This window comes from Protopterus annectens, chromosome 5.part0 (assembly GCF_019279795.1).
Source record: "Protopterus annectens isolate FY-2018-M chromosome 5.part0, PAN1.0, whole genome shotgun sequence".
Lineage (NCBI taxonomy): Eukaryota > Metazoa > Chordata > Ceratodontiformes > Protopteridae > Protopterus > Protopterus annectens.
In genome coordinates, this window is record NC_056735.1 from 1122576863 (window position 1) to 1122592479 (window position 15617).

General features: G+C 40.8%; 1 protein-coding gene across 1 annotated transcript in view; it reads left to right on the forward strand.

Moving 5' to 3' along the window:
- ZHX2 (zinc fingers and homeoboxes 2) overlaps window positions 1–15617 on the forward strand; it is a 331049-nt gene that overhangs the window by 164862 nt on the left and 150570 nt on the right. The gene's annotated exons all lie outside the window — the stretch shown is intronic.

Below are 15617 nucleotides of genomic sequence, written 5' to 3' on the forward strand. Positions count from 1 at the left end.
CCCATCCAGCCATTCATAACCCCTTTTCCAATTTTTGGACATGGGGGCGGGGTGTCACTTCAACAGTGGCCAATTTTAGAGTGTCCAGTCCACCTACTGCATGTGTTGGAATGTGGGAAGAAACCGGAGCACCCGGAGGAAACTCACACGAATTCAGGGAAGACATGCAGACTCCACACAGAAGGCACCCCAGAAGAGAATCAAACCATAGTCATTGCTTGACTTTGCCATATATACGGTCCAGGATGCTGCTGTCATTCTTTGACTTTGTCAGTTATACAGTCCAGGATGCTGCTAAACTTATTGGCACTGCCAGCATGCACATTTTTTTCTGTACCAGGGTTAGAACTTCATTATGGGCTCTTTATGCATCTGCTCTAGGTAATGCTGTTTTTGCTGTCTGCTAATGACCGCATTTGTCTTAGTGAAATATCCATCCAGACTTGATTTTTATGTGCAGACAGGTAGAAAATTTGTGATTGTCATGTCTGTAGACCTGGCGATGACATTAATCACTGCAGTTTAGTATGTTTAGTTTATCAGCAAAGATCCTCCCCACCAAAAAAAAAAAACAAGGCCACCAACGAAGCACAGATAATAGGAAGAAACCAGTGAGCTGGTGCAAGGTGCACAAATACCCACACACGGAGGGAGCCAGCCAAGATCAAATCTAGTAATTTCTTTCAAGATTAAGCATTTTCATCCTATTCTCAGGACTTAATCAGAATAAGGAAACACAGTCAGAAACCAGTTTATATACTCTCAGTAAATTAAAAGTCAGTTTATGTAAATTGTTTTAAAAAAGACTGTGTACATTTTTGGTACATATACTTAGGTGTTCAGTATAATCTAGTGTTTTTACCACAATGAAATTGATAGATGAATAAAAATGTCTGTGTAAAACTTCCATAAGTAAGTATACAATTCAAAAATATATATTCTGTTTGTTATAAAATCCTATTAAAAACAATAAATAAATACATAGGTAAATAAAGATTGACAGAGTATTTGTGGAAACCATATAAAGGCAGAAAAGTAAGTGTTGTAACTTAGCTCTGCATTTTAGGAAATATTTATTAGATACATAGTCATTTAAGCCTGGGTAGGTGAAAGCATTTAATCTGAACTGTCACAACAGTTCTTTATATTGTAGTAAATTCTCAAAGTCACCAACCCTAGGATCAATATCAACCTGTTCCAAGATGCCAAAAAATAAAATTTCTCACGATGAATTTTGGCAGATGTTGTGCACATATATATTTATAGGAAAGTTCAAAATCTGTAGCATTTGCAAAGAAAATGAACATTAAAACATATTTAAATAACAGCAGGTGTGCATTAATTTCAGATGACCTGTAAGGAAAATATTTTGATTATCGCATGGTTCGTCAGATATTAAGTAATGAGGTCTGTTTGCAGCTGCATGGGACAATCTGAGCATCATTGCTGGGTCTGGTGCCCTTCTCAGAATAACTATCCCAGAAATCAGGTAACCTCCCTACCGATGTCTGCCCCAGCATCTCTGCTTTCACAGATATTGACTCTAAATGCACCCTTTTGGCAACAGATTGTTTTAGACAAATGGGTTTTGAAAGTGATTTGGGGGGTGTTTACAGTTGAAAATGGATAGAAAAGCCCCACCTCCTTTCAGGGGGATAGCCCTCTCCCTCATCAAACAGAATTATTTCCTCTAGTGCTCCCAAACATGTTAGATGTAGGAGTCCTAGAGCATATTCCTGCAGATCAAATAGGAAAAGATTTTTATTCTAGAATGTTTCTGGTTCCAAAGATGTAGCACTGTTGGAGACCAGTTTAGGATCTTTCTTCTCACAATTGCTTTGTGAAGATTCCAAAGTTCAAGATGCTGACCTTTCAAACAGTTTTAGCTCTGATACCAGATCAGAGTAATAAGGTAACTTTAGACCTCAGAGGTGCTTACTATTACATTCCATTAGCAAGTGACTTCGAGATTTCTAAGATTTTGTGTGTCTGGGTTACATTATCAACTCCCACCATTTCCCTTTGGGCTGTCCACTGCACCAAGAGTGCTTACAATGTTACTTGCCCTATTAGCGGTTTACTGCAGATTGCAAGGTATCCACATTTATTCCTTATTTAGACAAGTTGCTTATATTTGCAGTCCTTTCCCAGTTGTCAGGACTTCTTAACAAAAGTATCTTCCGTCCTAGAACATCTGGGATTCCAGATAAATATGCAGAAATCTTCCTCACTACATCACAAAGGATTTTGTTTTTAAGTTGTCTGATAGACACCGTGTTTCATAGGTTCATAGGTAGGTACTAGCCTATTGGCCCAAGGGCCTATACAAGCCTAGCCAAAAAGGTACCCTGGCTTTCGCTACCCAAGAAAATTATTTTCTTGTGCACCTGTCAAGCAGAGCCACAGAGGTGATCCCCAGGGTGAATTTCCTGTTTCCATCAAATCATCAAGATTTTTCTTGAAGAGTGCTAATGAGGAGCTTTGTTTGATATAGATAGGAAGTTTGTTCCAGAGTATGGGAAGTCTCTGGGACAGGAATCTATCCCTCCAGCATGTTCTGTTTATTGTGGTGACAAGGTTTAGGTCCCTAGAGCATGTAGCTCAGAGGGATTGGGATTTCTTTAAGTGGTGCATATTCCACAGCTCTTGGTTTGACATAGCTTTGTATGTTAGGCAGAGATCGCGTATGCGACGGAGTAAAGCTGGAGTTTTTTTTAGACTGTTTGCATAGGACATCTGTTTGAGGCCAGTAATCCTATTTGTGAGGTATTTCTGCGGCCTTTCCAGTTGTTGTTGCAGATGTCTTGTGAGGTACATACCCAAAGGGGTATTGTACTCTATAATGGGTCTAATGAGTGACTAGAAGAGGGGAACAATTACCTCTTTTTTTCCTGGATGAGAAACCTTTTGTAATGAGGTGTGCCATGTAGAAGGATTTCCTGACTACTGTGGCAATGTGATTATCAAAGGAAGAGACTGCTGTCCACCTGTGTCCCAAGGTCTCTTGTCACACTTTCGGTATTAAGTAGACTACCACCTATGTGGTAGCTCATGAGTACAGAGTTTTTACCAAAGGGGATGATAATGCACTTTTTGGCATTGAGCTTGAGGCCATGACTTTGACAGCAGGCATCTGTCTCAGTGAGGCCCTTTTGTAGGATGTCCACATCGTTAGGAGTTTCAGTTATGGCTCCTAGATATTAAATAGGAGAGGACCCAGGAATGAACCCTGTGGTACTCCACTTGGCACTGGTCTGAAGTCGGATTTGGAGTCTGCTACTTTCACAGTGTGGGTTCTGTCAGTGAGCCAGTTGGCAACCCATCTTGTGACGTAGGGATTTATACCTAGTTTAGTGAGTTTATCTATAATTCCAGAGTGGGGGATGGTGTCAGCTTTGGCAAGATCTAGGTAGACTGTGTGAGCCACCTTACCCTCGTCTACAGCTTTGGTGACGATTTTGTTTTCATAACTAGCTTTGGAGGATTTTATGGGGGATCTCAGCTTCTTACTGAGGCTGATCAGGGAGTTCTTCCGGTCATGGGATTTTACTCTTTTTTTGCAACAGTTTCTTTCTTTTGTTGTAGAGTTTGTTTATGGCAGGGGACCACCAGATTGGCTTCCTTTTTTTGGAGGATAGCACAATCCATGCACTCGTGTAATTGATTATAAAGTGCATTTGTGTAGGATTCAGCAGTCCTACCTCTATTGTCTGTCTTCATGGGTGTTGTGAAGTTTGCCACTTCTGTCTTATGAAGCGTGAAGTTGTCTTTGGAGAATTTTTTTACAGCGGTTTCCCTAATGGGGGATGGGGGAGGGATGTGGATGTCCAGGCTGATTAGCTTGTGGTCGGATTAGACCAATGAGGAATTGACCTCTGGTGTGGAACACCGGTCGTCCATGTTGGTAATCACCAGGTCTAGGATATTGACGCCCTTGGTGGGGATGTGGATAAGTTGATCCAAGGCATTGGAATTTATGAATTCCAGAAAGCGTTGAGCAAAAGAGTTGGTACACAAGTAGTTTTCCCAGTTAATGGTGGGTAGTTAAAATTGCCCATTATTAGGGTGTTGGGTTGTACCCTTATATTTTCCAGTATATCAAGAAATGAGGAGTGGGACTCCTGGGGCATGATGGGGGATCTGTAGCAAGTTACTATTTGGATTGCGGTCTTGCCCAGAGTTAGTTGCACTTGGATAATCTCGGATGCATTATGCTGAGCAATTAGCCTGGTGGTGTAGATATCCTTAATGAATATGGACATGCCTCCACCTTTATTGTTTCGGTCCAGGTTAGGTGGCCGAAAGGTGTGGTATGAATTATAACTTGGTAATGCAGGGTTGCTCTCTGGAGCCTTGAACCACATCTCTGTCACTGCACAGATGTCGATGTTCTCCATTTTAATGAGTGCCTCAAGTGAATGTATTTAGAGGTTTAGACTTCTAGCATTGAGTAGCATTACCCTCAGATTTTGCTTGCTTATACCCGTTACGGTGGTGAATTTGTCATTTGAACCTTGCCTAAAAAAGGCACTATGGGGTGGCAAGAGTCTTAGCCAGTATCCGGAATCCCAAGGGCGACAGGTGCAGGCCATCTCTGGCAAAGCATCGTGGAGTGTTAATCCATGTCATCCCAGCCAGACAGATACTGGATCCCCTTAGAATGACACCAGAAGCTTAGCCAGTTGTTGAAGTCAATCATCTTGTCCTTGTACTGTGATGTCATTCTGGGTGATGGCAGGATGCTGCTCAGGGCTAGGGTCATACCTGCCCAGGCTACAAGATCAGAGAGCTCCTCCGTGTCTCTTTTCATGTAGTCCAGGGAGGTACAGCTCGGTCATTCACACCGACATGGACAATGACAGAGTCATATTTGTACTTGTTGTGGAGTGACCTGAGTGCGTGCGTTATGTGGCGGATCCTGGCACCCGACAGGCAGCTGACAGTGACTTTCTCCTGGTTTAGCCTGGTGAGTGGAACATCAGTGTGCCTGACTATAGAGTCACCTATAACTAGAGTGTTGGGTACATTGTTATGCCTTATGGGCTGTGGTTGAGTGGCACACTGAGTTTGTGGGCTGTGTCATTTGGGTTGTGTTGAGGGTGGAGGTTGCATGCATTTCTGCTTTGGAGGTCTCTGTTGCTTGAGCAGATTTTTATTGAGAGCCCCCGCAAATGTAGGTGTGTATTTTGTGTTGCTGTGTGAGTGTTTTAGTGGTGTAGGTTTTGAGGGACTATGTGATGAGTGTGGTGTGGTGCAAGTGTTTACCTTCTCCTCTTGACTGTCTAGTCCAGTCTTGGGTGAAGAGAGCTTTGCTTCCAGTTTGGCTATATAAGTGCATCTCTCACAGGTTGTAGTGTTGGGTGGTAGGAGGAGAGGGTTGTCTGTGTACATGAGGCAATTGCTGCATTGCCGGAATTTGCCCAGATTAATCAGGTAGACAGGAGAAAACACCGGCAGCTGACCCTTAGACATGCCTGGATAGGTGCTTATTTATTAAGTACTAAAAACTGTTTTCCTCTAGACAAGTGAGGAAAATTGAGTGCTGTAGTAATTTGTAGCTTATTTAGTGCTTGCAACGAGTTCTGAACAAGTGCTGAGCTCAAAGAAACAGATGGTACCAGGAATAGTTTTACCCTAGCTAAGCGGCAATGCATAAAGTGTATTTTTTTTTCTTTTTATATAGCAGTAGCAAATGAGCAAACTGATTTAAACAAATTAACCAATAAAAAGCTAAAAACTGAGCCCCGTTCTGCAGTCTTCGATCAGACAAGTTCTAACTGCACACTCCTGCCACTAGGGTGCAGGGGAACCTTCTCCAAAAAAAAGATGGTCTGCATTAGTGCTCAAGTTATTCAAACAAAGCTAGATTCAGCAGGTCTGAATTTAGTCTATGCTACAGCAGGCAAGGCGTACCAATTTCAGAAAGAAACAGTTCAAATAAGCAGGCACAATAAGCCTTTAACCAGAAACTCCCAGCTCAGAAGGGCAGAGTCTACCCTCTCCTCCCACAAGAGTGCATACCACACCTTCTTAATGGAAAATAACTGGCCCGAAGCCCAAGTGCTTAAACCAGAACTAATACACTCTTAGAAAAGGCTTTCCTTCCTCAAGAGAAGGTAGATTTATTTGTGAAAGTTTTCCTGAACATTTCTCGCCAGTCTCCAGCAAATGCCAGAGAATTTCTCAGGATATTAGTCCTTACGGCTTCTGTGATTCTCATGATTCCCCTTAACAGGTTGCATATGAGAACGTTTTAGTGGTACCTCAAAAACATATGGACCCAACATTCTCATCCCCTGGAGTTTCACATTTCACTCTTGGGCTTCATCAAGTCAGGACTGTATTTGTCGCGGGATTAGATTGCTCACAATCCAGGTCTCTCTTTTTCTCCACCCATCTCAATACAATCTGTACAGACCAATTCCTCGCAGTTTGCCTAGGGGAGCAGTTTCAAAAGGGGTAAAGGAGCAAGGTCTATGGGATAGTTCAGACAGGTCAAAGCACATCAGTATCAAAAAAATGTTAGCAGCGATTCATGCCATAAAGTCTCTGCAACATTTGTGAGCACCCTGATGTACCCTGTGTGTCAGCTGGCAGTGATAGCTTGAGAGTTAGCTCTATAGCACTCCTTAACTCTTCACGCTACTTATATGATGTCAGAGCAAAACATAGTGGCAGACAAGCTAAGGAGATCCTGGGAAGACCAGGAAGAAAGAGGTCATCATTCCTCTCTACCCATCCCGTAGTAGACCAGTCATTGAATATAACATCCCATTTGGCATGTACTTGACCAGACGCCTACAGCAGCTGGAGAGGCCACACAAGTACCTCACAAAAAGGATCCTAAGCTTTAAACACATGTCCTACATGGACAGACTTAAGAAACTTCAGCTGTTCTCAGTCTCTTATCGTCTACTTAGAGGTGATCTCTGCTTGACTAGCAAAACCATGTCTGACCCAGCCCTACTTGAAATGCTACACCTAAGGAAATCCCAATCCCCCCATGCCACACGCTTTAGAGATCACAACCTCATTACCACAATCAACAGAACATGCTGGAGGGACAGGTTTATCACCCAGACACTGCCCATTCTCTGGAATAAGCTTCCCATTCATGTCAAGCAGAACCCCTCCATGGCCCTTTTCAAGAGAAATCTCAACGAGTGGATGGGTAACAGAAAGTTCACATCAGGGATCACTCCAGTTGCCCTACTAGATAGAGGCACTGTGACTATAACATTGGGTGGCACGGCACCAGGACAGTTTTTTGGGCTAGACTTCTAAAGGCTTCAGGGCCATTAGCCTAGTACACACACTTGAACCTATGAACCCTCACAAATGGAAACTCAAGAGGTTTTCCAGGAGTTGATCCTGGTGTGGGAAACACCTCAAGTAGATCTTTTTGTCCTGGATTGGGACTTCAGAGCCTCAGGTGAGTGGGTTGCTGGTGGTTCTATAGTGTAGTTTATAGCAGGCTGTCTTTTGCACGTCTTGCCTTGCTTTTGTGGAACCAGCCACCTTCTATAGTCTAGGCAAGTAACTCTTGAGTATCCTTTTAGGAGGTCCCCGACGTCATTCATTTTTAGATTTCTTCAGTTTTTTAATTATTCAGTTGTGTGATTTTTTTTTTTTTTTACTTTTTATATGTAAATTTCCTGTGGTATCATTAGCTTTCATACACTTGCCATTTTTTAATATTATGTTGGTGTTTTAATTGTACAGTGCTTCACTCACAAGCATTTAAATACTTCAACATAAAAGCAATCAGAGCATTGACCGCATGAGAAATTCTAGACAGTCAGCACATATGAACCTTGCAAACGGAGGGAAGCAGGGGGAAGACACAGTAACTACTTTCATTATGTCATCAAAATGTATTTCACCGAGAATCTATGCAGACATGAACAGCATGACACAGTAGTCCTTTAGCAGATGGATACACATGGGTTCAAATGCTAAACTGCTTACCCAGAGGTGCACAGTCTTTTACATCATCTACAAACAACAGTGGGCAATAATGCTGACTGGATTTTGTACCCCTTCCCAATAGTCTGGAAGTGGAGCATAAAAGGAGAAATCCACTGGCAACGTGTATTAATAGGCAGCCACTGAGTGTGAACAGTGCATTCAAGTTCATATTTAAGTTTTATACACTAAGCACTGTGAGAAAAAAACTTAAACACAGCAACATAAATAGCAAAAAGCAGTAAATAGTAAAACAAACAAAGATTATTATGGTATTAGTACCAGCCAGTAACAGGAATAAAACTACATAAAAGCATAAGTATAAAGTAATAAATTGTCTCAAGATGCAAGGTATACTTCACTCACATTCATCTCCCCTCAAGGCACTAAAAGATCACACAGTCTTTTGGTAAAGAGAGAGAGTATTTTTTTATTTTTATCTACCATTTATCGGCCAGGTTAGTCCCACTAAGGTAGTGGCCTCTCTTTAGACCCGAGGTAGTATTTATATTACTTAGGGAGATTTGGCCTGGGCATTGGGGAAATTCCCATACTCTTTTTGATAGGTTCTGTGTGATCTTTGACACCTACCTGGCACCTGCTTTACCACCAGCTCATGCAGACTTAGTTTCACGATTCAGCCAAAGGACAAACCTATCAAACACCAACAATGAGTGAAAAGCCATGGAATCATCTCCTTGGATACCTATTGAAATTCTGATGTGTATAATTGCAGTAATTGGAATAACAGAACTGCAAGGGCAAATCAGTGTTATGTATCTAATTATTAGAGGCTTCTGAATCTCAAAACATATTCCTTCCACTCCGGTATACAGCGTTTATAAAAAGTGTACACACTCCTGTTAAAATGCCAGGTTTTTGTGTTATAAAAAAATGAGACCACAATAAATAATTTCAAAACTTTTTCCCACCTATAGTGTGACCTATAACCTGTACAATTCAATTGAAAAACAAACAAAGCTGGTTGCATAAGTGTGCACACCCTTAAACTAATACTTTGTTGAAGCACCTTTTGATTTAATTACAGTATTCGCAGTGGTGCAGCGGTAGCATTGTTTCCTCACAGCAAGAGGTTTTCCCATTCGATTCTCGGCGGGAGCGCCTTCTGTGTGAAGTCTGCATGTCCTCCCCGCGATCGAGTGGCATTAGAAAGACGTGTGTAGAATGGGCGTGACTTCGTTGAAGGTTGGGCATCGAGCTGGCACCTCGGCACCCGTAAAAAAATCACTGACAATCATTAGCAGACCGGAGTTCCGCTGTGGCGACCCCTATCCGGGAAAAGTCGAAAGAAGAACAATTCAGTCTTCTTGGGTAGGAGTCTATCAGCATGGCACATGTTGATTTGGCAATATTTGCCTACTCTTCCTTGTAAAAGTGCTCCAAATCTGTCAGATTGTGAGGGCATCTCTCGTGCACAGCCCTCTTCAGGTCACCCCACAGATTTTCTATTGGATTTAGGTCTTGGCCCTGGCTGGGCCATTCCAAGACTTTAATTTTCTTCTGGTGAAGCCAATCTTTATTTGATTTGGATGCATGCTTGGGGTTATTGTCATGCTGAAAGGTGAAATTCCTCTTCATCTTCAGCTTTCTAGCAGACGCCTGAAGGTTTTGGGTCAAAAGTGACTGGTATCTGGAAATGTTCATAACTTCCTCCACTTTGACTAAAGCCCCAGTTCCAGCTGAAGAAAAGCAACCCCAAAGCATGATACTGCCATTACCATGCCTCACCGTGGGGATGGTGTTCTTTTGGTGATGGGAAGTGTTGTTTTTGTGCCAAACATACCTTTTGGAATTGTGGCCAAAAAGTCCAGCATTGGTCTCATCAGACCAGAACACATTTTCCCACATGCTTTTGGGAGACTTGATGTATTGTTTTGCAGATTTTAGTCGGGCCTGGATGTTTTTCTGTGTAAGAAAAGGCTTCCATCTTGCAACTCTACCACATAGTCCAGACATATGGAGAATATGGGAGATTGTTGTCACATGTAGTACACAACCAGTACTTGCCAGAAATTCCTGTAGCTCTTTCAGTGTTGCTGTAGGTCTCTTGGCAGCCTCCCTGACCAGTTTTCGTCTGGTCTTTTCATCAATTTTGGAGGGATGTCCAGTTCTTTGCAACGTCACTGTTGTCCCATATTTTCTCCACTTTTTTATGACTGTCTTCACTGTGTTCCATGGTATATCTAGTGATGTGGAAATTATCTTGCAACCTTCTCCTAATTGATACCTTTCAACAATGAGATTCCTTTGATGCTTTGTAAGCACTTTGCGAACCATGGCTTTTGCTGTAGCAGGGGACTGAGTAAATGTCAGGAAAATCCTACTAGAACAGCTAAGCTTTATTTGGGGTTAATCAGAATCTCTTTAATTGATGGCAGGTATGTATCCAAGAAGACTGAATTCTGTAATTAAATCAAAAGTTGCTTCATCATAGTATTATTTTAAGGGTATGCACACTTATGCAAACAGCTTGTTGTACATTTATTTTTTTATATTTTTTCCCCTAACAGATTTGTTTGTTTTTCAATTGAATTGTACAGGTTATAAGTCACATTAAAGGTGGGAAACGTTTTGAAATTATTTTTTCTGATCTAATTTTTTTTATATCACAAAAACCTGGCATTTTAATGAGGTGTATACACTTTTATATCCACTGTACATCAATCTCTGACGTAGTGTGTAAAAGTTACAGGGGTGAGGGGAGAGTGCAGAAGGTCTGTATACAGAAAACCAGACTACAGAGGGTATCAGTGACAGCATGAATGCTGTCAAGCAGCTGCCAGGTATGAACTTTGTAACTGGAGGCAAAGCAACAGAAGCAAGCAGTCAGCACTGCATAAACAGTAAGCACACTGCCTATGTCGTAGTATCATATAAAATGCATGCCCCACCCCCAGTCTTCAAGCTAACATCAGAATGTATTTTGATGATTGTCAGTAATGCAAACTTGAACAGCAGGATAGAGCAGACGGCTAGTAGACATGCAAGGAGCAAATTGTTCCATGCTTTTCAAATGGCCCACAGTCATTTACAGTATTAGAAAAGACAAAAGGGCAGCAACACTGATTTCATGCGAACCTAACCCCCAGGAACCCTCCCACAAAGAAATGCTTGCAAAAGCAGCAAGCAGAAGGACACTGTGACCAGGGTACAAACAGTAATTGCAATGTGTGAAAGATCTCACTGACAGTGAGTCTCCCTACAGTGACAGAAAAAAATCTGTGGGCCTATACGCAGTTATTATTATTACTTCCTTTTGTTAAAAGTCTAGGCATATCCAATTTCCAAAAGAGGCCCAGTGGAAACTTCCAAACACAAAACAGGACATTTTGAGGTATTACAAGTACTTTATCTCACCCGCAGTAGTGGTGCTGCGGTAGCGTTGTCGCCTCACAGCAAGACGTTGTCCCGTTCGATTCTCAGCTAGAGCGTCTTCTGTGTGGAGGCACGCGTGAATGGGCGTGCCTTCGTTGAAGGTTGTGCGTCAGGGCTGGTAACTCGGCACGTAAAAATCCACTACCAAACATTAGCGGACCGGAGTTCTGCTGTGGCGACCCCTAACCGGGATAAGCCGAAAGACACAACAACAAGTACTTTATCAACTTGATGGGGCTTTTTCCCCCAAAACCATCTTTCAGTGCCATTAGGAGTAGGGCCCTTGCCAGTATTGTTTTATTATTGTTGTTATTATTATTCTTTGCCTTTCTTGTGTGGCCAGGGTTGTAGTTGAAAATTATTCATTGAGATCAACTCATTAACTTGGATATCAAACAATCTAATAGAAAACAAAAACAGAAATACTCAGTAGAGACAGAGTTGTGCACAAAAAGACCTTGTGTGTCCTTTAAGACATAGTAAAAGTTACAAGAAAAACCTAACAAAGCTAGAGTTTCACTGTGTGATACCTTAAACCTCCTGTGATGCCTGTGCAATATATGCAAATAACCCCTTAATGACATTGTGTTTCAGCTGTATGGCTTCTGAATGTCCATGACTTTTTACTTTTTCTTTTTAACTCCTTGTGAAGACATGCAGGCCTATAAAGTCAAACCCCACTAGCTGTGGACATGCATGCTTCAGCCTTCTTATGACTTCTTCAGGACAGCATAAGAGGACTGTTTGGCTGTACTTTAAGAAATACATGGTCTTTACACCCAGCTGATGTCCATAACTATTAAGGTGTCTGCAAAATATTCTAACTAACATCCAAGCCAAAGAGTAAAAGGGCACACAGACAAACCAGTTATAAAAAAAAAAAAAAAAAAAAAAAACTACAATAAAAAAACTATAGAGTTTTCATTGTGTGACACCTTAAGAAGGCTGAAACATGCATATCCACAGCTAGTGGGGTTTGGTTTTATTGGCTGAATGTATCCATAAAGATTTTAAAAAATAAAAAAAAAAGTAAAAAATCATGGACATTCAGAAGCCATATAGCTGAAACACTTGATGTCCTTAAGGGGTTATTTGCATATATCCCATGGGCCTCTATTACAGGAGGTTTAAGGTATCACACAGTTAAAACTCTAGCACTAGCATAGACCAATTTATAATAAAAGCTTTGGATTTCAATTCAACGGTGGTCTGGTACTTGTCATTGTGCTACTGGATTTATTGTTTAATAGTTTGTGGTTGTTCGTGGAGTTTAAAACTCTAGCATTGCTAGATTTTTCTTTTAGTTTTTTTTTTTTACTGACTACAAGTTATGTGTGACCCTTTTACTGTTTCCTTTACGACATAAGTCAAGCTGTTCATTATAGAGTAATTATTACTAGCAGTGAATCATTGTGTGTATGTTTGCAGATAGGTATCGTCATCAGTCAGTATTCTACCTGAGCTTGTATTCCTCTTTCTGTGAGGTAGAGAGATGTTGGAGTTAGTATATGTAGGTATCAGGGGTATGGGGGCTGTACCCCCCCCCCAAGATAGAGGCATAGGAGTAGGCTTCTACAAAATATTTTAATGACCTAATGAGTTTCTAATAGGGAGCACAATAGTAATATTTGCATTGCAGGACATGCTTCTTTGTCAAGCAGCTACATCTGGATCCCAGTTCTAATATTTACTTTTCATGATCTGATTTTATCTTTTTCAGTTTATTTAAAGGCATTGTTATTGCATATATTTACTTATAAGTAACCCTTGAATGTGCAGTGTGACATGTTACATACTGCTTATGTATTACTGTGATTACAACCCGTCTCGCACAGTGTGCAGTACAAGTAACAGCTGCACAGTAAAGGACTAGAATGATTGAGATCAGGACTGTGACAAATGATTTATAAATGACAGTTGATAGGGATGGGTAATTCCTTTCCCATGTTGAATACACACAAATGTTACACACTGGCCTGTGCAGGTAGAGGATTTAGACAAAGTAACTGACACAGGTAAGTATAGTGTTATTTACAAGTTTGCCACAGTCGTAAGTAATTGCTAATCTTTCAACATGTAAACTGTTTCATCTTACAAGCTATTTTATATAGTGCCATAAACTGAAAACATTATCAGCATTTTTCCCTTTAAAAGAAAAAAAAAATATGCATTACTAACTTGCTTGCTATCAGTACTACATCCTATTTTTTTCAAAGCTTCATTTCCACCATTAGTTTTACCCCAACATCAAACCCTCCAAACCACAATGTTGAGAAGCTGTCTGGATTCCTCTTTTGAGTTTGTGTTGGCCAACCTACTTTTGCCATTCAGCAGCTTAAAGAAGCACTACCGCAGTGTCAGAATGTGTATTTAAACCAGAAATTCCAGAACTGAAATGCTCAGATAAAAATTAGAGGGCTACACCCTGATCTTCACAGATGCATTATCAGACAATCCGCTATTAGCATGTTGATGCCAAGAATTTTCTCGAGGGAACTCTAGACGAAATCACTCACTACACTAATAGTGGCTGGCATAAGAATTTAGTCCCGCTGAATTAGGTCCAGTATATTTTTAATTTACTTATTTTTCCACAGCATATGAATAACTTACGCGTGCTGGCGTTTTTTCACTCATTGCTACAGAGTGCAGCAAATTCTTCATCATATTGGTACAGGTCAGCTAAATAAAGATTTTAGGAAAAGTGACTATTTCTGTAAAAAATATTTCCAGTGCTAATCAAGTACTATTAAATGAAGTTGCATGCAACACATTCATGGGTCTTACTTATTTGCACTTGGTTACCTTTAAGGTCCTACTTTCTCATGCAGGAGTCGTTTTCAACATATGCCCAGGGATAAAAGCTCCAAAAAATATTTAGGGAGTGAAAAACTTACAAAGAGTTATAGCAGGCACTTTGAGAATGCAAACAGTATTTATTTGAAGTATATTGATTACAAATTTACCATAGATTTGGAGTCTAGGTGTGTGTGACAAGTAGCAGTTGTCAAAGTAGGAAAGTCAAAAAATGGACATTTCATTGAAGAAGGAGTAGTTACAGTAAGCAAGAGTCGGAACAAGAGTACAAGAACAAAAAGAGATCAAGAGTTAAATGTAGACAGAGATCCAAAATACTAAAATGTGTAAAAAATCTAGAGGATTGAATGTAAAAGTGGGTAAGGGAGGGATTACATTAATTTGACAACCAAGATTTTGCATCAGTGGTTGATAAAGTAAACACCTTGCAAGTTGTTTAGCACAAGAGCACACAAAAGGGCTAGAGGTGTAGTACAAGTACAAAGCTTGTAACAGTGACAGTGTTGGTGAGTTTCCAGGAATGCATAATCAAAGCTCTACGTGTGAAATTAAAGAAGTTCAAGCCTTTTTAGTTTTCTTAAAATTCATGTTTTGGAAAACAACTCTTTTAATAGCAGGAGTTTCAGAAATACAGGCCTTGATATGCTGTCAGTTTTATGTGATCCTCTTTAAGAATAAAAAGTGGCTTTGTCATTAAGCCATTTTTTGCAAAAATACTTGTCAGACATTGCCCCCAGCTGAAAATAAAATGAATTGTCATCCTGTTATTTTCATTCTCAGAATTCTAGGTAAAGAATTTTGAAGATTATAGACCCTAAAAGACATTTTGGGAATAAACTATCAGGGCAAGAAAGTAAGGAAGTCATGTACATTTTTGTAAACAGTTTATTGCCGACATCTTTAAAATCAATGTGGTAGCATTAATAACAGTGTTAACACTCAGAGCAAAGATACAATTCAGGAAACACAGTCAGATGCATGTCGGGTGCCAGGATCTGCCACATAACCCACGCACTCGGGTCACTCCACAACAAGTACAAATATGACTCTGTCATTGTCCATGTTGGTGTGAATGACCGGAGATGTACCTCCCTGGACTAACTGAAAAGAGACATGGAAGAGCTCTCCAATCTTGTAGCCCAGGCAGGTATGACCCTATCCCTGAGTAGCATTCTGCCATCGCCCAGAATGATACCACAGTACAAGGACTAAATGATTGACTTCAACAACTGGATAAGCTTCTGGTGTCATTCTAAGGGGATCCAGTATCTGTCTACTTGGGATTCCAGGTAGGGGCTAAGGCTCTTGCCGCCCCTATAGTGCCTTTTTTAGGCAAGGTTCAAATGACAAATTCACCACCGTAACAGGAACAGGCAAGCAAAAACTGAGGGTAATGCTACTCAATACTAGAAGTCTAAATCTCAAAATGCACTCACTCG